This window comes from Protopterus annectens, chromosome 16.part0, assembly GCF_019279795.1.
Source record: "Protopterus annectens isolate FY-2018-M chromosome 16.part0, PAN1.0, whole genome shotgun sequence".
In the NCBI taxonomy this organism is placed as follows: Eukaryota; Metazoa; Chordata; order Ceratodontiformes; family Protopteridae; genus Protopterus; species Protopterus annectens.
Window position 1 is genome coordinate 58588977 of NC_056750.1, and position 24624 is coordinate 58613600.

General features: G+C 38.2%; 1 protein-coding gene across 1 annotated transcript in view; it reads right to left on the minus strand.

The window, feature by feature from the left end:
• The window catches only part of LOC122790291 (carcinoembryonic antigen-related cell adhesion molecule 5-like), a 663376-nt gene extending 642786 nt beyond the window's left edge, over positions 1–20590 (minus strand). Inside the window, exons 1-2 of the mRNA XM_044057792.1 lie at positions 20509–20590; positions 12351–12429 (exon numbers count right to left, since the gene is read on the minus strand). The gene's annotated coding sequence lies outside the window, so the exon portion shown is untranslated. The remainder of the gene's footprint in view (positions 1–12350; positions 12430–20508) is intronic.
• Positions 20591–24624: the final 4034 nt, after the last annotated feature.

A 24624-nucleotide genomic window follows, 5' to 3' on the forward strand; every position in this document is an offset into this window, starting at 1 on the left:
ACCTGAGACATATAGATTAGAATGTAAAGAGCTTCTTTGGCAATTAAGATTGGAAGCATATCACCCCCCCCTGGTCTTAACAGCTTGTTATCCATTAGTTGTTTTTTAAAACTTAAAAGTTTGAAGAGGTGACGAGTTGTTTATTGTCACAATTTTTTAAAATGAGTCAAAAAATGAAAAATGAGAGTCGACAAATTAATGGTTTTATAACTCTTTATTAGTCGACAGTGATGGAGGGTTAATAGTCATCAGTTATTGTTATGATTATACATCATGATTATTATTTTACAATATATATATTATTGATTCATATTTTATTATTTAGTAATTTTAGGTCTAGATATGCTAACTTTTAGACCTGTTTTATTTAATGACAGTATTAAACCTATACTGAGTAACCCAAATTTATGTTATATTATATGTTACATGTCATATTTTATATTTCTATATTTTTATTATTTAGTGAGATATAATTAATATTATATTATTATTTTTCTTTTTCTTGGGTAGCTGTTCTAGTTATTTAGATGCTTAGGACAGTATGCATTAATTTAATTATATTTATTATAATCATTACATTAGTTATTTTACTTGAAAGCAGGCAAGATACAATGTATCCATAGGTAATTTTTGATTAGGAAGCGTCGCGCTTCCATTATTAGTATTTATGCTGTAGGTTGAACATCGTTATTTTTATGTTATTATATATTTTACATATTTATCTACTTTGCACAGTTTAATAATCAAAATATTGGGTTTTTTTCTTTCAGTTTCAAAACCTGCTATTATTACAGTTTCAGTGTATGAGTTTTTTACTATGTTAATAGAGAATTGCAAATGCACCTTAGTTAGCTGTAATCTGTACCTTTAAGGAGCTGAAGGGAGAGCAAGGGGCATGCTTAAGTGTTTCAATGCTGGTATTTAAACTCACTTGTAATGGTGTGAATGTTTTGCTTGTCTGAAGAAGTTAGTGCAAGGTACTAACGAAAAGCTTTTACAGTGGCTTAATAAAATTTGTTGTTTTTCATGTTTTTTACGTTTTGGACTGGCCTGATTCGAGTTCTTGGCTTTTGAATTAGCGGTGGTTTTCACTAGTTTGTTTTTCCAGTCTTGAAAGATGCCATATGCTGACTGGTTAAAGAAACTCCAGCTCTACTCAGTGGCATACCGTCTGCTCAGAGGCGATCTGTGCCTGATGTATAAAGCCATGTCCAACCCGGAATTAATGGACATGCTGCACCTCAGAAAATCCAAATCCCATTGAGCTACACGCTCGAGAGACTTGAACCTCAGCACTGAAATAAATAGGACATGCTGGAGGGACAAATTCATAACCCAGAGGCTCCCTTCACTCTGGAATAAAATCCCAGTTCAGGTTAGGCAGAGTCCCTCATTGACTCTCTTCAAGAGGAATCTGGATGAGTGGATGGGAGATCATAGATTTACCCCAGATATCACTTCTGTGTCACTGTTAGACAGAGGCACTGTATACTAACCTTGAAAAAGGGCATAGCAAAATTAATTTAAAATTGGTGGCGAAAGCCAAATACACTCTGGCTAGGCTTATAAATGCCCTAGGGCAGATAGTCTAGTATGAACCTATGAACCTATGAACCTATGTAGGCAATACCCATATACAAAGTATCAGGTTATAGTTCATCTGCCAAAGTACATAAATTGTATAACACTTAACATAACTCAAGGTAGTATATCAGGCATGCATGCACACATACTCATACACACAGCACACACACATGCCCACACACACACACACACACACACACACACACACACACACACACACACACACACCTGCAAAGAAAGTAAAAAACATTGTCATACAGAACACAAACATAATTAAGGAAATTTATTGAAATGTATAATAAAAGTGAACATGTAATAGCCAGGCCTGCTAGCATTTGAGATGGAACATGTGCTGAATCTGTCCTGAGTGGCACATGTAGACACAACAATTTAACGTTTATGTTACTGCAAGGCTAAAAACGATTATACATCACATGATAGGTGAAAATGCTCGTGGTTTGTATGTCAAATTAGCAGATGGATCAGAAGAATATCAAGGTTTCAGCAAACTTTGATCCTGTCTAAGATCTACAAATTCAGAAAGTCAGTTTAAGAAAGCACAGAGATACTAGATATTTGCCTAATTACAAGAAGAGGAATAGGCAAGAATTTCAGTTTCACTGACATGGATAGTGAAATGAAAGGCTCTGATAACACAGCGATGTTGTCCAGTAATACTGTGAAGAAAAGCTCTCAGGGAATAAACGTTACAGTTAAAGATTAGCTGAGATACGGCAGTTTGGGAGGACCCTACAATTAAGTAGTGCCAGTTTATTTTCATCTGGGCACAAAGACATTTTCAGTTGCATTTCATAACATATATTACAGCACAGTTAAGATTCATTGATGGCCGGCAAATTTTAATTTGGCAGGGTCCAAAGGGAACACTGAATAAAAGTATGGGTTTCTTAACAGCTTGTACAGATTATCTGAGGTTTTCTGCACAGTGCACAAGTGAAGTTATTAAGTTGTTAGTTTTATAGACATTTAAGTGCATAAGGAAGCTGACAAGGAGCATTTAGGTGCAAGACAATGTTAAAACAATGTAAAATGTAACATGTTTCTGCATTTTACATGTCCTCACCCCTTATTTGTTAACATAACTATAGCAAAGTAGCATGCTATCAGCTGTTCACATTTGAAATGTGTTAACACAGAATTTGAAGAAAAACTTATAGGTTTATATGCATAGTTTTTGGGAACAGACTATTGATTGTTTTAGTGACTGAGGTTTCTAGTGAAGTGAGGACAGATAGAACTGTCAGGTTTGAACTGCCCATCCACAATTACGGTACTTGTGGAATTGTAACTACGTATCATTTCTTTCAGGTTTGTATCTGGGAAACAAGCATGAGTATTACTTTCAGTGTTGATCAGTCCTGATTATCTATGTATTATCTATCTATTTATATAGACATCTGCAAAGTAATTCATAGACGTGTGGAACTTTCTAGCAAAATAGGACAGGAATACATTTTCACATTAAGAAATGATGCATGAACAGATGTACAGATTGACTGCAGCTTTGTCTAATATGAGCAACAAAGGGAAGCACATTGGCTCGGAGCTGGTACAAGGTAAAAATCAGGCTCGGAGCTGGTACAAGGTAAAAATCAGGCTCGGAGCTGGTACAAGGTAAAAATCAGGCTCGGAGCTGGTACAAGGTAAAAATCAGGCTTGGAGCTGGTACAAGGTAAAAATCAGGCTCGGAGCTGGTACAAGGTAAAAATCAGGCTCGGAGCTGGTACAAGGTAAAAATCAGGCTCGGAGCTGGTACAAGGTAAAAATCAGGCTCGGAGCTGGTACAGGGTAAAAATCAGGCTCGGAGCTGGTACAAGGTAAAAAATCATATGCTGCTGCTGTTTGTACTGCACCTTTATCTTCAAAGTTTCTGGGAGTTTACACTAATGGTGGAAGCTTACTTCTTGGTGAGAGAGACTGAACCTTTGGCCAAATTGGTCAAACTGATGATTTTGGTGGTTTTAACATTCATGAACTGTTTGCATTCAAGCATACATTTGAGGATAATATTATTGACAGTGGTGCCATGGGTGCAGGTACATTTGAGGTCTTCAAAGGTACTTTGGTTGATGGTATCAAGAAATTTGAGAAACTGGAATCAAACTATAAATTCTTACTTGCAGACAATTCTTTCTTGAATTTTGTATTACACATTGTAGAGTGCTGGAAGGGCTATGTCGTTTCAAACACTGTAATAGGTTCATAGGTTCATAGGTTTATACTAGGCTATCTGCCCTAAGGCATTTATAAGCCTAGCCCAAATTTTTGTGGCTTACGCCACCCCTTATATGAAAAAATACTGTGCCCATTAGTTTGTTGTGCCTCTGTCCAGCAGTGACACAGAGATGATTCCCGGGATAAACCTACGATCTCCCATCCACAGGTCTAGATTTCTCTTGAACAGAGTCAGCGAGGTGCTCTGCCTCACATGGACCGGGATTTTATTCCACAGCATAGGGAGTCTCTGAGTGATAAATCTATCCCTCCAGCACGTCCTATTTATATCCGTGCTAAGGTTTAAGTCGCTTGCTCTAGTGGTTTTGGTGGATTTGGGTTTTTTGAGGTGGAGCATGTCCATTAATTCCGGGTTGGACATGGCCTTGTATGTCAGGCACATGTCACCTTTGAGCAGAGGGTATGTGACTGAATAGAGCTGGAGTTTCTTCAATCTGGCAGCATATGACAGATTTTGGAGTCCCTTTATCCTTTTGGTGAGGAACTTTTGGGGTCTCTCCAATTGCTGCAGATGTCGGGTGAGATACATCCCGAATGGGGCATTGTACTCGATCATTGGTCTGATAAGTGAAGAGTACAGGGGAACAATGACCTCACTAGATCTGGATGTGAATCCCTTCATGATCAGGTGGGCAATGTAGAAGGTCTTTCTAACCACTTTAGCAACGTGAGTGTCAAAAGAAAGGCCACTGTCAACCTGGGTCCCCAGGTCCCTGATAACCTCTTCTGTGCTTAGTGGATTGCCACCTATATGGTAGCTTGGGGTTACCTTGTTTTTCCCGAAGGGTATGACTATACATTTTTGGCGTTTAACTTCAGGCCATGGCTCTGGCACCAGCTATCTGTTTCCGTGAGTCCCTTCTGAAGGATATCCGTGTCCGATGCACTTTCCACTATGGCGCCCAGTTTGCAGTCATCTGCAAACTTTGTCAGCCAAAGTCCTCCCATGTTGGCCTGTACTTCTGAGAAGTAGATGCCAAACAATAGGGGGCCAAGGACCGAGCCCTGTGGGACACCACTTGTGACCGGCTTGGAGTCTGACATAGCGCCAGCAACTCTAACCCTGTGGGTTCTGTCCTTAAGCCAGTTTGCAACCCATCTTGTGACATATGGGTTTACATTTAAGCTGGTAAGTTTTTCTACAATACCCGAGTGGGGTATTGTGTCAAAAGCAAGCAAAACAAGGTAGTACCAGTGGAGTAAAAACACGGCTCCTCTTCTTTTCACAGCTTATTGGTGAGAATGTCACAGAACACCACAACAGCATGAATTTCCACAAAACAGCTCCAAAAACATAAACGCTATGTCTCCACACCTGCGTTTTCGTTTAGAATCACTTCCTCAGATGCAAAAGAATGAAGATTCTTTTGCATCTGAGGAAGTGAGTCTAAACGAAAACGCAGGTGTGGAGACATAGCGTTTATGTTTTTGGAGCTGTTTTGTGGAAATTCTTGCTGTTGTGGTGTTCTGTGACATTCTCACCAATAAGCTGTGAAAAGAAGAGGAGCCATGTTTTTACTCCACTGGTACTACCTTGTTTTGCTTGTTTGTGACATTTTCGAGTGCTAGCCTCCATTGTTTTTCGTATTGTGTCAAAAGCCTTTGCAAGGTCAAGGTAGGCTGTATGGACTGCCTTTCCCTCATCAATGGCCTTGGTGACTGTTTCGAAGAAGTCGACCAAGTTCAAAAGGCATGATCTTCCCTTGACAAAGCCAAACTGGGTCGGGTCCAATGTCTGCAAGTCCCCTATATCTTTGTTTATGAGCTCCATTATGATCCTCTCCATAGCTTTGCAGACTAGACTTGTTAAGCTTATGGGGCGGTAATTACCAGGGTCCGTAGAGGCGCCGCCTTTGTGGAGTGGGACCACAGTTGCCGTACGCCACTCCTTGGGCACGTATCCTGTGGTAAGGCTGAGATTAAACAGCTGCCTTATGTGCGGGTTTAATTCCTCATTTAGTTTCGTAGCACACAGCCGGGGACACCATCCGGTCCCATTGATGCTGTGTTTTTAGCTTTAGAGAGAGTAGCTTTCACCTGCGCATTTGAGATGTCCAGGAGGCTACACTCGGCTGGGATAGTTATCTCTCCTTTGGGGGGGAGAGGGGGGTGAAGTTTGCACTGAACCTGTCTGCCAGTATGTTGGCAATGTCTGTGGGTTCAGTGATTTTTGCATCATTTTGGACTAATTCTGAGCATATCTGGGAGTTTCCACCCAGGTTCCTAACATAGCTGAAAAAGGCCTTATGATTGTCCTTTGATTCCATGGCAAACTAATGGTGTTGTACCAGGATTTATTTTCCATCACAAGTTGGTGGAATTATTTGATCAGATGTGCATTGAAATGATGCACATTATTATTAAGGAAAATCTAATTCAGTTAGAGAAACTTGAAATTGAAATTAAAAATGTGCATGCTGTTATTAGAAATGGACCTTTGCGTTCCTTACCACCTGGACAAGTTTAGCGAAACACTATGTAGGGTATGAAATTTCTGCCTATAAGCGCAAACAGAGGAAGATTGCCAGAGATGAGAATGACTACAAAAATAAAAGGGCCTACACCACTCATAATGGAGGAAAAAAGTTTGAAACTGGTGAACTTGGTGACACTTGCAGGAAGAATGTTAGTGGCAACAATGAGCAGATGGCCCATTTTGGGGGGTTGGGTACCCTAGAGATGCAAAAGGTTGGAGGAAAAGCAGGGAAGCAAGAGCAGAATCCCCATGGATTTCAGTCCCCCTCCCCAGAAACAGTACCCCCAAGGGGGGTACCAGAACCATCGAGGTCAGAAATAATTTCCCTGTAACCAATTTCTTAAGAAGTTTTGGATACACTGGTTGAAGGTACTATACATGTTTTTGATGGATGCGCTATGTACAGATTTTCTTCATTGTCTATTTCTTTCCTTTTTGGTTCATTATTTAAAAAAGTGTTTAATTTCTGCCATCAATTCACCCCAATATATAGTAGATACCCTGAGTGAATAAAAACTGAATACTAGAAAATTGAACTTGAAATGCTTGATGCCACTTAATAGTGAGCATGGTCCCTTTAATGAGTTGGGGAGTAGTAGTATTTTAATCCCCCTTATCACTGCCCATCGGGTTTTTGAACAGTTATGTGAAAATAGCAGTAGAACGGTAAGTAGAATGAGAATACAAGAAGAGCAAAAGACTTTATAATTTAACCCCCGAAGAAAGAGAACTTTTGTTTAGTCTATCTAACGATAAAAGTGTACGTGTGATGAAACCAGACAAGGCTGGGGGGATTGTTATCATGGACAACCATTTATATTCATCTAAGATGCTTGAATTTTTAAACAACGGTGAATTTTTTATGGAAGTCTCATGTAACAAGAATAACATAGCCTACCAGGGTATTAACCATTTATTAGAGGACTTATATACTACCTTTGCTTTACCTCCAAAGGCAAGAGACTAGATTGAAGTCAAGCATCCTTAGGCTCTAGGAATATTTGGAATCTCTAAGATTCACAAATTGGTGGCAAACTACCCCCACTCAGACCCATAGTAGCTTCAGTGGGATCAAAGACTGAACTGATACACGTATATGTGTATCTAATTATCCATATATCTACATAGATATATACACATATAGATATCGGCATACATAGATGGATATGTATATGTACATATATATAAATATAAGCACTCAGATATATACATATACAGGGCAATATATGTCTAAACATATATAGATAGAGATACATATGCACATATACATATGGATATCTACATATATATTGACAGTAGTAGGTATATCAGAATAGATATGTATGCACATATAGTTGTACATATCTACATATATACCAACATAAGTAGGCAACTGTACACATAGGATGTGCATACATATATAGCTATATATACATATATCTATATATACATATATCTATATATACATATATATATATATATATATATATATATATATATATATATATAATGTGTACATACGAAGGAATGTACACATGGCGACATATAAGTAGCACTATACAGATGTGTATACAGACATATGTATGAGTATACATGTGTATTTACTTGTAGACATATATAGACCTATTATATGTATCTAACCATATTCCTGTCATGTGTAAACCTCAAGGTTGTGTATACCCTCCCATATGTATCTCATTGTATGTATCTGCTATGTATACATTACAACATATGTGATGCAACAGTCATATTAATAACAATGACTACACAATTTAGGAAGTAAAGGCAATTGTTCAATACTATTCATTATGTGTATTGACAGCTATATTGGTAAAACAACAGCTGTCTTCACAGTGGTCATGGTGTAGTGGGTAAGTGTTATGACTGTAGTGTACAGGGTCCTGAGTTCAAGACCTGCAAGGGCTGCTCATTATGTTGCTGGGAAGAACAAGGACTGTCAGATACAGAGTGGTTAAGGCAGTTTTGAGTAGCTTTAAATGAGCTTGCATGAGGTTGCGAGAAGCTAAGCTATAGGTAAATGTACAGGCACTTACACAGTGTAGGCTTTGCTTACCAGTGCGCAAATCAGCTTAGCTGTTATATTGCACCAATTTTGAGACTTGCTAAGCATGGCTTAGTCTTGGTAACCAGGTCACACTAGCCAGTCTGATAACTTAGCAGGGTAATGACATCTGTAATAAGTGTATGTAATGACATGTACAATACATGCGCCTATGTGTTGTCATTAAAGTACCAAGGGGTGTAAGTGTCATGTGGGGCACACAGATGTAAATGAGGCCTATACAGCACTGTTATCCATGTGAATGTGTTACATACAGGGTAGTAGCCCAGATTATGTGCTGTCACACTGGCATGTAGTGTATCATGGCAGTACTCCTGTTGGCAGTGCTTACCCAGGCAAGCCCAGAGTGCTAAATGTAGGACTGACAACAGGCACACCTGCAGGCATAGCTGGACTCTGAGGCCTCCCTGTTGTATCCCTGGTGTGTGAGCTGTGACACAGTATATACTGCTCGACAGTGGCATAGGAAAATCATTTTCTTGGGTTGCAAAAGCCAGGGTACCTTTTTGGCTGGGCTTGTATAGGCCCCAGGGCCGATAGCCTAGTACCTACCTATTAATCTATAAACCTTTGGCCAGTTGGTCAACTTTAAGTTAAAAACTTTCACTATGGATTAAAGGATTTATTAAAAGATTCTTGGCACTTTCTTCAGCCAATTGCAGATGTCAAATTTTTATCTGATACCCTATTTGTGACTATAAACATCAAGGACTTGTTCTCGGTCATCCCCTATGATGAAGGCTTGGAATGGTTCCTGGGTGCAATGGCTAATGGTACCAACCTTGACCAGGGTGAAATTAATTTCATTTTTTAATGTATGGAACTGGTGCTTAAAAACAGTTTTGTATTTTTGAGGGGAAATACAATATAGTGGTGTAACAATTGGGGCAGTTTTGGCCCCCTGTATTTGTGGACATGAGTTTTTTTATGGTGTAAACCTTTAAATGCTGCAGAGTTTTGGCACCTTTAAGGCTATTTAAACCCTAAAATAAGATGGCTGCCATGCTTCTGATGAAGTTTCACCAAATGGAGCAAAAGTAGATAGCCACCATCAAGTTCTCTATAAATGTATTAGAAACAACAAAAACTTCAACTCCACTAACTAATGACTAAGGCTAGTCATTCAAATGCTAGCATTTATTTCAAAAGTAATACAGTGCAATTCAACAACTGGAGTTTGAAATAAGTAGGTGAATGTGTGCTCTTTCTCCTCACTTTTATTAACAAAAAGACCACAGCCTATAACTCTTACTGCCTTCCCATTGAGCTCCATGCTTACATGCTATTATTAATTTCAGTGAGTTTAGTGAAGTGGTCTTAACATAGAATGCTGCACAGAAATAAAATTAGCAGTTGGTTTGCAATAAGAAAATGTAGTAGCAGATGTTTAAATAAAAGTCAGTCTCTTACGTACTTCTGTATAGTGTTCATTATCTAGACCAGGTCTATTATTGACCACTGCTTTATTTCTTGGTTTTATGTCTTCTAAAGCAGAGTCATTATAGTAGCTCCTCAAGTAATCTACTGCAGCAAACCGCAATGACATTAGCTGATGTTATGGTTGTTATAAAGATTCTTCATGTACAAATGAGAAATTTATACCAGCGACTGATGGAGATTCCACAAATTGTTCCTATTTTTATTTCTTTCTGAGGTCATCATAGAGAAGTGTTATGCCATGATATTATGAGACATCTTCAAAAGTAACCTATAGACAATGCCACGCACTTCTTTAGAAAATGACCACATGGTTACCACCTAATTTCTGCTAGGTAATGTCTGACAGTACTTGAGATGAACTCAAATTACTCTTTCTGGTACCTTAGACTGCCTCTTCTACTGTAAATACAGTAATCTTGAGAGTTAATATGTACATGTTGCAGGGGTGTGGATCACCTGTCCTCCAAGTTTGGTAGGGTACAGGGGCAGCAACACCTTGGGCAAGAATTCTTTAACAAGTACTACAATGAGTTTTGAGATGGTATGTTGTTCTCTTGAAATATATATATAATATAATATCTATCTCTCTCTCTCTCTCTCTCTATATATATATATATATATATATATATATACATATATATAATATATATATATTATAATAATATATGTAATACTGTTGTACTCACCCTCCATGATCATTACCTACATAAATAGTACAGTCAAACTAATTTGCTAAAAGCTACCATTAACTAATTCATCCTATACTTCCTATGCAACCTCCAAAGTTTCTTCTATACTCTGCTCCCTGAAATTCTTATGTAACCTTTTAAGTTTCTGCTACTCTGCATACAGAACCTTATATTTACTCAGCTCTCTTTTTAAACCAAACATCAACTTATCCTACTTTAACAGTCTCCTTTTTGTTTATAGTACTGTTTTATCTGTCAGCAATATACGTGTATGTAATTTATCTATATTGTAACTACCAAAATTTCTCTTCTGCTGTTTTTTATTCAAATGTATCTGTATCGCTATTTTTATTGCATTGTAAATCTTTGGAGCTTTTCTCCCCAGGCATCTGCTGAAAAAGGGCAATAGCTCAGTCGGACACTCCCGGTCAACAAATGTAAAATAAATAAATAAATGTGTGTATATATATATATATATATATATAGAGAGAGAGAGAGAGAGAGAGAGAGTGAGAGAGAGTCTACCCGAAAACATTGAAATTCCACATTATGGAATCCTACATCATCGAGATGAAATCAATGAAAACTCATTTCAGAGAAAGACCAGATTGGCAAATCTATCCCCAGGGTTGCCTGTTGGACAACAATGTAAACTTTGGCCTTTTCCCAGCTGTAGTGCTCTCTCAAAGATGGTATATTTAGTTAAGGGGGTGTGAGGGGTGCATCCCCCCATATTGGGTGTGGGGGGGGAGCGTAGATCCCCCACCTGGGTGGCTTGAGAATGGAGCTGTCTTGTTTCCATTTCTTTTGGTAGGAGTGATTACTTTCCCTGGGAATAAATTCTCCAATTCAGTCTTTCACTGAAATGGGTTTTGTTATTTTGATAATGTGAGATTTCAATGGTATGAAGTAAACCCATATATATATATATATATATATATATATATATATATATATATATATATATATATATATGGGTCTACTGCTTTTGGTTGAATTACATTTGGTCAAAAATGATTTCAGCCAGCCCACTTTTTATTTTTATTTATTTATTTATTTATCATTTGTTGACCGGGAAAGTCTGACTAGGTTCCACGGAGCCTGTTTTCAGCGGAGGCCCGGGGAGAAATGCTGCAGATGAGCATTTACACTTCACTGAAAGCTCATTTGATTGAAAGCTCATTTGGTCAAATTCTATTTGGTCAGAAATGGACTATAGCCCCTGCCCCACTGCAGTGTGACCCTGGAGTGAGAATATAAAGTTAGGGGATGTGTGGGGGGCATAGCCCCCCCCCCATATTTTGCAAATAGTTTTTACTGACATTATATATTTTAATGTATTTTTAATGGATATACAAGTATATAATAGTGAATACACTGCAATTATGTGGGGGGCTATGCCCCCCACACACCCCTAACTTTATATTCTTACTCCAGGGTCACACTGCAGTGGGGCAGGGGCTATATTCCATTTCTGACCAAATGGGTTTTCAGTGAAATGCATTTTTGGTGAAGTGAACTGCTTGAAATCTTTTTCGACCAAATATAATTCGATCAAAAGCTGTAGGCCCATATCTATATATATATATATATATATATATATATGTTTTTTTTTTTTTTTTTTGTAGAATTTGCAATGATGGTCCCACACTTTTGCTAGTGAACAGCTTAATTTTTAATTTGAACTACTTGTTGAGATGCAAGTCAAAGTTTATAACATGCCTGTCTCAGCACCTGTTGTGTGATGTCATTAATTGTCATTATTAAATTCTCTCATCATTTATCTGGCAAAGCAATTCATCTGACATTAAACATTCAAGCAAATCTGTTAAAAAATACTTACTGATCAGAAATAATGTGCTTCTTGAAGACATGATGAAATAGCTGAACATAACCCTGAATAACATGACATTGAATGAATCCTGCAACAGAAGAAAAATGGCAAAAATATTAACTGGGGCAATTAGAATCATAGCTTAAATTAACAAACTCTGTGATAATCATGTCTAGACCTCAAAGAGATGGTTGTGTGTGTATGACAGAAACTGGTAAGCATCAGTTTGGAGTGCAATTATGGCACTGCAATCACTGCATATATTTTTATAAATAACAGCGTTATGATGTGATTGGGGTGGAGAAAATTCATTCTTTCAGATATGTTGTATAAGCCCAATTTGATGAACAATGTAAATTATATGCTTACGATACTCAGTTTGTGATTTTCAGCTCAATTCTATGCTACAAATTGTACTGCTGTAATATTCTGTGTTTTAACCATTTTAACAGTTCTAAAAATCTAAACTGCAAACCTGCAGAAATATTTATTACAATCATGGGTGTTGAAGCAACTCCAATATCCAGTTTTAAAATGCATTTTCGCCACACCATTAGTTGAGTTGTGGTGAAAAAAGCAATGGGAAGATTCCTGAAGAAACAGCAAGGGTGTAGTACATTGTTAATACCACAAAGCTGCACTGTATAGTACATTGTTAATACCACAAAGCTGCACTGTATAGTACATTGTTAATACCACAAAGCTGCACTGTATAGTACATTGTTACTACCAAAAAGCTGCACTGTATAGTACATTGTTAATACCACAAAGCTGTGCTGCACAATACATTGTTAATACCACAAAGCTGCACTGTATAATACATTGTTAATACCACAAAGCTGTGCTGCACAATACATTGTTAATACCACAAAGCTGTGCTGCACAATACATTGTTAATACCACAAAGCTGCACTGTATAGTACATTGTTAATACCACAAAGCTGCACTGTATAATACATTGTTAATACCACAAAGCTGTGCTGCACAATACATTGTTAATACCACAAAGCTGCACTGTATAGTACATTGTTAATACCACAAAGCTGCACTGTATAGTACATTGTTAATACCACAAAGCTGCACTGTATAATACATTGTTAATACCACAAAGCTGTGCTGCACAATACATTGTTAATACCACAACGCTGCACTGTATAATACATTGTTAATACCACAAAGCTGCACTGTATAATACATTGTTAATACCACAAAGCTGCACTGTATAGTACATTGTTAATACCACAAAGCTGTGCTGCACAATACATTGTTAATATCACAAAGCTGCACTGTATAATACATTGTTAATACCACAAAGCTGCACTGTATAATATATTAATACCACAAAGCTGCACTGTATAATACATTGTTAATACCACAAAGCTGCACTGTATAGTACATTGTTAATACCACAAAGCTGTGCTGCACAATACATTGTTAATACCACAAAGCTGCAATGAACAATACATTGTTAATACCACAAAGCTGTGCTGCACAAATGGTAACAGCAAACGGCACAATGATATGCAGCTACAACACAACTTAAATGTGACAGAGCACAGATTTCCCAAAAAGGACAGCAGAGAACAATACAGAAATCACAAAGCAAAAGCATGCCACGTACGCAGTCCTAAGGCATGGTATAACAGTTGTGCAGTACATATAGCAATCCAGACCTGGCCAAGGCCTTTGATGTTCCTTCAAAAGCCAACATTACTGACAGACATAAATCTAAATATTAGTAATTATGTTGTATGGTGGATAACTAACTTTCTGATAGGACCCTTGTGGTTAGAGTCTTTAACTGGATTGCATGTGGAGGTATTTGCTCTGTGAAGATGTAGGTGGTCATGGAGGGGGGGTCCTTAATTGAACAGATTGCTGGACATAAATTACTATGCAGGAGTCTACAAAAGGAAGATAACAGGGAAAGAGCTGCAGGCCTATCTTGGTAGCTGATGGCCTTTAGTCTGGTGACCTTTTTAGTTAGGACCCTCTGAAGTCTTTCTAGCTGTGCCAAATGTGTGAATGGATATGTACTAAAAGGTGCATTATATTCTATTCTCAGTCTTATCAGGACAGAGTGCAGAGAAATAATAAATTTGTTTGCCCAGGATAGGGTACCTTAAATTATTTATCGGTATATATAGGATGTTCTGACTATTGTTGCTACATGGTGGTCAAAGGACAGAAAGTAGCCCACAAATATGTTTATATGTGGGTATCTCTGACAATCATGTCAGTTTGAGTAGGATGTTGTCCTGCCCATGTCCATACTGTTGCTATTGTTGAGCTTTGTGTACTAATGAAGACAATGCCACACTTTTAATACAACAGTGCTTTGTATGGGTGACCCTTGCAGCAGGAACATGCTATCACATGCTTTGTAAATGATCACTCAGCTTATACTCATCAGCAAATCTATGGGTTAGTGGTTAGGCAATCTGAGAAGTAGATGTCAAACAGATATGGTCCCAGTACTGACCCATTAGGAATGCCACTGTTCTTCATTTTGCTTTCTGAGATGGCACCCACTACTTTAACTATGAGAGTTCTAGCTGACAGCCAATCTACTATACATCTTTTAAAGAGTATTTCTCATGTTTTAACGCATCTTTGTTTTAACAATTAATCATTTCCAATTGCACTCGATGTCAAGTTGCCAAATGTTTTAAAAAAATAAATAAAGATTATACAATGCTGCTAGACTTTACTGTCAATGTTTACTCATTTTATTCTCTATAACCATGTCCTTAACACGCTGCAATAGATATTGGACATTGCTTTACATAGAACTACATAGCATTCTGGGTAAACAGAAGCAACAATTCACTACTACATCATAATGTGTTACTTTTCACTGTAAGGTGTTCCATCAGCAATACCTAATTGACAACCTGCATTTTTTCCCAGGAAATATGAAATCTTGCTCGGTAGTGTAGCTAGGGCAGAGCAACAGGGGCAACTGCCCTAGGCACAAAGTATTGGGGGCATGATCAGCTGTTCCTGATCCTACTCTTTCTTTAATGCTGGTATTGCATTTGTCTTCAAACATAAGTTCTGTAGCACTCTATGTGTGGTCTAAAGCGTAGCAATTGCTTTGATACATTCTAGTAAGCAGTTTGCTACACTTTTTTTTTTCTTTAAATAAATACATGAGAGCTGTAATGCTCTGTGTAGGCAGGGTATAAACCATAGCAACTGTTTGTTACATTTATAGCAAAAAGTTTGCTACAGTTTAAAAGAAGACTTTATTTTTTATTTATCTGTTTTTAATAAAATAAGTTGAAGGAGGGTTGGGGCAGGGCACAGAAATGGGACCTGAGTGGCTAGGGCAGAGAGGAGGGGACATGCCTTACATCTGGCCACCAGATTGGTGGGCCAGTAGAAGGAACATCTGTTATAATTATTATTATTTTTTTAATTGTTTTGCACTTAGGTTCATAGGTTCATAGTTGTGCATTAGGCTAATGGCCCTGGAGCTTTTACAAGCCTAGCCCATAGAAGTCCCAAGGCATTGTTCCACCCGACGTTAGTTCCCAGTGCCCCTATCAAGTAGAGCCATTGGAGTGATCCCTGGGGTGAACTTCCTATTACCCATCCACTCATCAAGATTTCTCTTGAAGAGGGACAGCGAGGTGCTCTGCTTGACATGTATGGGAAATCTAATCCAGAGCATGGGCAGTCTCTGGGTGAGGAAACTGTCCCTCCAGCATGTTCTGTTGATTGTGGTAAAGAGGTTGAGGTCTCTGGAGCATGTGGTGTGGAGGGATTGAGATTTCTTTAGATGCAGCATTTCTAACAGAACTAGGTCAGACATGGCTTTGTAAGTCAAGCAAAGATCGCATCTAAGTAGAGGATATGAGAAAGAGAATAGCTAGAGTTTTTAGAGTCTGTCCATGTAGGACAAGTGTTTAATGCCTAGGATCCTCTTTGTGAGGTACTTCTGTGGCCTCTCCAGCTGTTGCAGGTGTCTAGTAAGGTACATGCCAAATGGGCATTATACTCAATGATTGGTTTAATGAGGGAAGAGTAGAGAGAGAGATGATGAATTAAGATGGTGCTGTACTAAAAAAATGTTTGGACTCTGGGCTTTCTTCCTGCTCAGCCAGATTCATTTTACCACCTTCCTCTGTGTCATGGTGTTTGCACACTGTACTCACAATGAAGCCCATCCTTACATATGTGGTGACAAATTATTAATATAACACCTCTTGTTTCTCATCTATGATTTTTCTCCCATCATTACACAAATTGGCCATGTCTATTTATCCATTTTTCTTAATTCAAGGCTCCTGCAGTTCAAAACATTTATTAAGCTCACTGTAAAAAAGTTATACTGCCCACCAGTTACCACATTATTTCTGTGCCCCACTTTTCACCAGTTACCACATTATTTATGTGCCCCACTTTTCACCAGTTACCACATTATTTCTGCACCCCACTTTTCACCAGTTACCACATTATTTCTGTTCCCCACTTTTCACCAGTTACCACATTATTTCTGTGCCCCACTTTTCACCAGTTACCACATTATTTCTGTGCTCCACTTTTCACCAGTTACCACATTATTTCTGTGCCCTACTTGTCACCAGTTACCACATATTTTCTGTGCCCCACTTTTCACCAGTTACCACATTATTTCTGTGCCCCACTTTAAACCAGTTACCACATTATTTCTGTGTCCCACTTTTCACCAGTTACCACATTATTTCTGTGACCCACTTTTCACCAGTTACCACATTATTTATGTGCCCCACTTGTCTTGCTTTGTAGAACTAGAAGACGTTGTTCACTGAGTTGGTCTCCTGTGCCATTTTCCTGTCTACCTGCTCCTTTACAGCCCTTATGACTGTCCTTTTGTACTGTGGCTCTTCCACCTCCCTGGTCTCACTTGTCCACCTCATGGATAGCTGTCTTGCCTTAACAGTGCCTTCCCTTTTTTTCTTTTTGCCTTCCCTCTAACAGTTGTTGAAAGCAGTGCACTGACTACTCCATCCTGACCCACTACCATAGTCTGTTCCCACCTTGATTTGCCTCCATTTAATCTTTAATTATCATAATTAGAGCATAAGCAAACACTCTGCAGCCCAATAACCTGACTTTCTGTTTGGTGTCTTAGCCCCTCCCAAATATAATCCCTGCACAAGAGCATTTCTGATGCCCTCTGACCTGGGTAGGACCACATCCAGAATGCTGTCCTTCCTGGTACAGTCCTGTACTAGCTAGATGAACCCCTCAGACTCCAAGATCAAGATCGACTATTTATATACAAAATACAGGGGCTAAAAACTACTATGGGAATGTAAGTCTGCACTTCTTAAGATCCTCAAAGATCAATAGCCCAGTAAGAAACCATCATCCCCTAGCTGTACATCATATTGGGTTTGGAACTTCACAGTGATATCCAGGCATATTTGCATGCCTTATAAGAATAACTCTCCTATTTCTAAAATCGCTCCGTTGTTATACCCTGTAGTTTTTAGCCTCTGTTCTTACACAGTTACCCTGATACACACTGAATCAACACACTATGACTCCAGCTGATTTTTCCTTGAGTGTAAGGGTATTTACCTTTGTTTATTATCCTTGCCATTTCTTCATCTCTTTCTTTGAGTGATACCCCCCCAACCCCCAACCAGTGTTAGATTTGATGGCTTTCTTTCCACAGATCTCCAGACATCCATCACTCTCATGTCTGTTGTTCCTAAACAGCTTATACCCTACCAGCTTTATACAGATCTTCTCACTATGGATTAATGTTTCTGTTAAAATAGCAATGTCCAATTTCCCATCCTCCATCAATAACTGAAGTTCTGATTCTTCATTCCTGCAGTTCTTGCACTGCCTACTAATTCTGACATTTCTGTTGCTCTGTTTTAGTCTGTGCATTTACACCCCTCCCCATTTAATGCTGGAGTACCTATGCCTCCCTTTGTCCTCTGTGAGGCCTCCTGCCAACTTAAACTCAAAGTATAATAACAGAGAGCTACCTTTCCAACCCAGCGCTAAACACTAATATCCCTTCTAGAAAAATCCTCAGCCCACTGATAGCTGTAAGCCCTTCTCTGTGACTAGTGATACATTCAGCCATTATATTAATCATCTCCATCCTCAATGTGCAAGCTGCCTGGACAGGTAAAACTTTTGGAGATACTATATCCATACCCCTCTCCTAGAACCTCTCTGGCCCTGACTATCTCTTTGATTGTCTCCTATAAGTGGTCATCAGTGCTTACAGATAATTTACATTTCCACTCTGTATGACCACTTTGGCCACCTCCTCCATGTCTAATCCAGAGACTGTTTTTTTATCAAGGCTCTTAAACTCTATGGAGAATGAGTCTCCAATCACAAAACCCTGTACCCAAACTGACACTCTTCTCTTATCACCCTTTATAGGTTCATAGGTTCATAGGTGTGTGCTAGGCTAATGGCCCTGGGGTCTTTACAAGCCGAACCCATAGAAGTGCCCAGGCATTGTGCCACCCATTGTTAGTTTCCAGTGCCTCTATCAAGTAGAGCCACTGGAGTGATCCCCAGGGTGAACTTTCTATTTCCTGTCCACTCATCAAGATTTCTGTTGAAGAGGACTAGTGCCCCTCTTATACACCTGCATCACTCCAGCTTTTCTCATTGCCTCTATCAGTTCTCTCCTTCTCCATTTTGTTCTTACCCCTTTATCACCCCTCCTGTCATTTTCCTACATGGCTTCACCCCCTGCTGTCCACTCCTGGCTCTCTCTTCTGATCCCTTTACCTCGTCTTTTGCAGTTCTGGTTAAACATTCATTTTCTCTGTCTCATTGAGGGTATTCATTGTCCATCCTCTTCTTCCACTGTTCTCATCATCATTATTGCTGTCTGTCTTCTTCTACTAACCTAAATCTGTCTACACCTGTCCTAGCTCATAACCTATGCTTCTTTAATTGCCCCCGACAGCTTGTCCTGCTCACCCTGTCCCCCTCATCAAAGCCTTCTTACTGCCTCTCTAACTCTGCCTGTCCTTCTCTTAACTTCCTCCCCTTTTGTCTTTTCTGCCCTCCCATATACCCCATTTCACATACCATCATTTTGATCTTCCTCACCTCCTACTCCATTCTCTATATCCTCTGCCTGCACATCCCATCATACCTAAGAGTTCTCTCAATCATACCAGTAGCCATCTCTTAACACAATGAGCCCCCCAACATGTCACCAAATGATCTGATCTGGTTATAGTGCGGCCTGTCATTTTATTATATAACCAGTGAAATGCTCCAGGTAACAACAGCTAATATATTTAGTGCCAAAAACTCCCTAAAGGCTCTCATGATGCATCTTTGATAAATAACCATCTACCTATAAGAAATATGTATGGCATATTTAAGAGTGAGCTCCACCTCAAAATAAATCTTATTGTAATAAAAAAAGCATTCAGCATCAATCAAAGACTGTGGTGCTTGTACTGAGGAACTGGAAGACATGGCCAGGAGGGATAGGAAGGTGCCGGAAATTACCAATTATCACATCTGTGACTGTGAGAGGGTTGAGAGAAAATCCCATAAAAGAATGCCATTCAGAATAAAAACAAAACAAAATATTACTTTTTTTAAAGGCAAGCTATACCACAACTCTACACGCACACACACACACACACACACACACACACACACACACACACACACACACACACACACACACACACACACACACACACACACACACACCTCACAGAATTATCAGGCAAACAGTATATGCCCAAGCTCTGAACGAAAAGTTCCAGAAAACTAAGATATGCTTTTTAAGACTGCTAAACTAAACTTTGCACTAATGCAACTATGATATTCCAAAAAAACAAAAAAACAAAAAAAAAATACTGATTAAATGCTAGAGGCTAAGTGGGTCAGGAAGTCAACTTTTGTGAACTCTTCACATTTTAAAGACAAGCTGCGTTACTATGTTACAAGCTACGTTAGTATGTTACAAGCTGCGTTACTATGTTACATGCTGTGTTACTATGTTACATGCTTCTCCATAATCTCTAGTAATTAAGTATCAGAGCAACAAGTCACAACCAAGCTACTGCAAAAAAAAAAATCACTAAACTCTGTGTTTTTATGTCTTTTCAGAAGTTAAGTAAACCAAAATAAACATAGCAGTAAATCCTTTATAAAATAAAATTCTACTCACCACAAAGAGCCTGGTGAATCAAACAAAGGTAATCTGATAAAGACAAAAAACAGAAAATATCCACACTAGAAAGGAAATAAGAAAGATGTAAATTAACCAATAGATAAGGTCTAGAAGCACATGACAGATAAGGTAAATAAAAAAAATAAGGAACCCAGAAAAGTAATAAGTCATGCTCTCACATGTACACAAATGCACTTCCTTTTTCGGAAGTCTTACTGAAACAAAGTTTATGAATTAGACACACAATTAATGCTTTACTCAGACTGTTTAGAAGTTAACTGCATCATTTTCTAAATAATACACTGCTGACAGATTGACAATAGGGCAATTTGTCAGCATGTACCTCTTTTCAGACAACATATCAAATCCCATCCTTACCTCTTTTCAGACAACATATCAAACTGTACTTCCAAAACCACTGGCTTTGTTCTTGTAGTACTGCAGGCTAACTTCCCTCTCCCCACCCTCTCTTTTCCTTTTACCCTTCTTTTGCTTATTAATTAGCAACTACCCTGTTTCTTTTCCCTTGCTGTCCCACTGTGCTCTAACCTACTTCTCCCATCTCTCCCACCTCCTCCTGACTGTCTTCCTTCTTTTCCTCTCTCTCTTCCTAACCCCTGCCTCTTCCCTTTTATTCATCTTACATTCTCCTTCTACTACTCTACCCTTCTGAGCTTCAACTGTTATCCATATGGCAAATGCCTTATTGCATAACCTTTATGTACTAGGTAAAAGGCTTTGAAACTGACCAAACATTATGTATGATATTAAACTGTTTGAGTTCCTTAATGTATGTTGATTTTATTAACAAAATTGATTTATATTTCTATTTTTATTGTATGTCTTTATTAACAATATGTCTGTCTGTCATTATTATGTTATGTGTGGAGCTTTTCTCCCCGGGCCTCTACTGAAAATGGACATATATCCAGCTAGACTAGCCCGGTCAACAAATGTAAAATAAAATAATAATAAATAAATGTATTTATTTATTTGTTTATTTTTAAAATGCAGAATATTGTACTTTTGACCAGGGACACAAATGTATATGTGAACATTCCCTAAACAATATATAATAACAATAACAACAATAATAATAGTATCAGCACAAAGGACAGATACTCCATCACCAGTCTTAGCCTGGGTTTGCAGTTTTTAACATCTTAAGAAATAGCATATGGTTTTCTGTAGAGTGTAACTCCAGTTTTAAAATACTCGCAGAAAAAAACATATGAACAAACAAAAATACACATGTAACATGGTACTATAAACTTTTTTCTACAAGAAATTGATAATTAATAATTTAACTTATTCCATTTTGTCTTTATTGCATTTTATTTGCAGCCTGTCGGTAAGGTAATCGTGTAAGGTTATTTACTGATGACTCCTTTCAGCTGAGACCTGATTGTACCAAAATCTTCTGTGACTTGCATATAATTGCAGATTATGCAATGAAGAAACTCGCATAATTTGTTTCCATCTCTGTTGTCTTGGAACCTGTTACCATTTTAATGGCTCTCAGCCGCTGTGTAAATTTTCAAGTGAGCATCTGTTTTTTTTGTTCCATTTACTCATAACTTTAGTGTCACCACTATTACTCTCCAGGCCTGGGACCACTGCAGCCAAAGGTGGGCTGGAAAAAGAATATGGAAATTCAATGGCGCTCCTTTTCCTGTAACCTAATGCACTGTATGTTTTTTTATTTTGTTTTCTTTTGCAATGACCTAACTGGGCAGAGCTGCTGATGTTACATACATCACCACACAACATTATCTCAAATTATACTGTCTAATGCTGGATTTTTATAGCAATCCGCCTTGTGGTTATGTCCCCATCACCTTTAAGGTACCAGATCACATACAGAAATCACTCCCCCCTCCCTCTCAGAATGGGCAAGATGACAAAATGCCACTCCTTCCAATCTCACTCCCTGGCAACTGTAACACCCAAGTCACTAACCAGTCACAGGTCATCCTGATTATAGTCAGGCCTCTGTCCTTCTGTGTCACAGAACCAGTGGATGACATACATTTTTTATAACGTATTGTAACCTCCATGAGTCAGCATTTAGAAAAAATGGTGTGCATTTCACAATGGGAGGTTTGAACAAAACCACAGTGCATCCTGTTGTATAGGCATAATTAAGTGACAGGAGTACATAAGATTTTGGTCACAGAGCAACACTCCATGAGTTGCACAGTGAGAAACAGTATACTTATGGCATGCAAAACAGATAAATATACACTATGACATGCTATGTGCACTTTTCATGTGGGTATAGACTGAACTGTATACTGAAAACACCCAAGAGTGCAGTAAGGGTTATCACAGCAGTGTGTCTGTAACTACTGTAATGTATACCTAATAGATACTATGTTACAAATATTCATATTCTGGGACTCTCATTCTGCAAGTAATGCATAAGTAAAAGCATTTAGCCATTGTAAGTTGAAATAATAAGGTTTAAGAATGTAAACTTCAGCCATTTTTACATGAAGTAGCCTGTTTACATGGAGAAAGTGTGGATATACTGTATTTGTTATAATGCAAATGGTAGAGCAAAATAAATATTTCTCGGAATACTATGTTACCATGTAAGCATAAGTATATACTGTTCAGAATGAGCAGTATGAATGCCTCTACAATGAAACATATTAGCCATAACTAAAGTAACACAATCGTAAGAAAGCAGAAAGTGCCATACAAAATCTTACATCAGCATTGCATCATCATGTATATGGTGCATTTCCCAGCAGGTACAAATGAGTTTTGAGTGAACATGACTAACAACTGTAGTTATTTGATTACATGTTAACATTCAGTAGTCTAGCATGGTAGGGGCAATGCAAATGTGTACAGTACCTGTGTAGGGAAGTAATCAGTTTGTGAAAAAAAAATCATAGCTTTTATATATAGACAGTTTATGTGACTCATAGGCAGAGGTGTGCCCTATCAGAAGGGGCACAGTTCACTGGGGCAGCCTACATGTACAATAGTCAAAACTAGTGTTTTTGGATTACAAGTTATTTTATTAAGGTTTTCGTTTTTTATTTTAAAAGGGCAGGGGAATGACAAATGGTTCCTTATACACTGACACCAAATGTAGGACTGCAAGGATTTTCATAATGACATTCTAGCATGTCACACTACATTTGATTTCTATTTGGAGTGATTGCATGACCTCTGTTCAGAGTAAGGAATGCAAAATATTTGTTAGCAGAAATAAAGTCATATACCTCACTAGACAATGCAACATATAACTTGGATAAAAATCTCTGCACCAAACGGCTAAAATAAAATTAATATGCTACAGTCAGATTTAGGTCTGGGCTGCATTAAAGTCATTAAGGGTAGAATGGCAAGCATATGTACATTGTTCAGCAGAATAATCTAGATATAATTATCTCAAAGTTTTACCTGTAACTCCTTAAGTGATACTGAATTACAATGCCTTTCAGACAGACATGCAGTTATTTCAGAATGACAACCTGGGATGCTGCATCACACCATGTTCAATTAGGATCAATAGCCAACAGTTTCAGGGTAAGAAATGATGTTACTACCTTAAAAATAAAAAAGAAAAGTTCAATAGAAAAAGGAAGTAAGTCTATCACTGCAAACATGTTATGAACCAAAAACATCTGGACTGTAATTGACAATGTGGTGCAGCCAAACCTAACAGTGATCGGCACCAAAAGTCTTAAAGGTAGAATGATTGTCCTAGATACATTGTATACCTGATGAATACATAAAAATATAAAAAGGGGTTAAGAGACTTAGACACAAACATGCGCAATCATCCACTAAGGAGTATTATACATGGCTTTCATTAAGGGTTGGCATATGACTTACTCTCAGGAGTATTGTAGTGTTAAGTTTAAGAACTTCATTTCAGTTCTGAGGCCTGCTTGATGTGAGCAAGTAAGTATGACACAACTAAAAAAACAGTGTTATGTATTGAAAGGACTGAGGACTGACCTTCATTTTCAGTCAACATTCACACTATCAACAAAAGGTCATCTTTGGAAACATCAGCGCTCTACTATGTATGTGACAAACAAATGTCTCAGTACATGCAAAACAAAATTAAAAAAAAAAGAGTAAAATATTGTG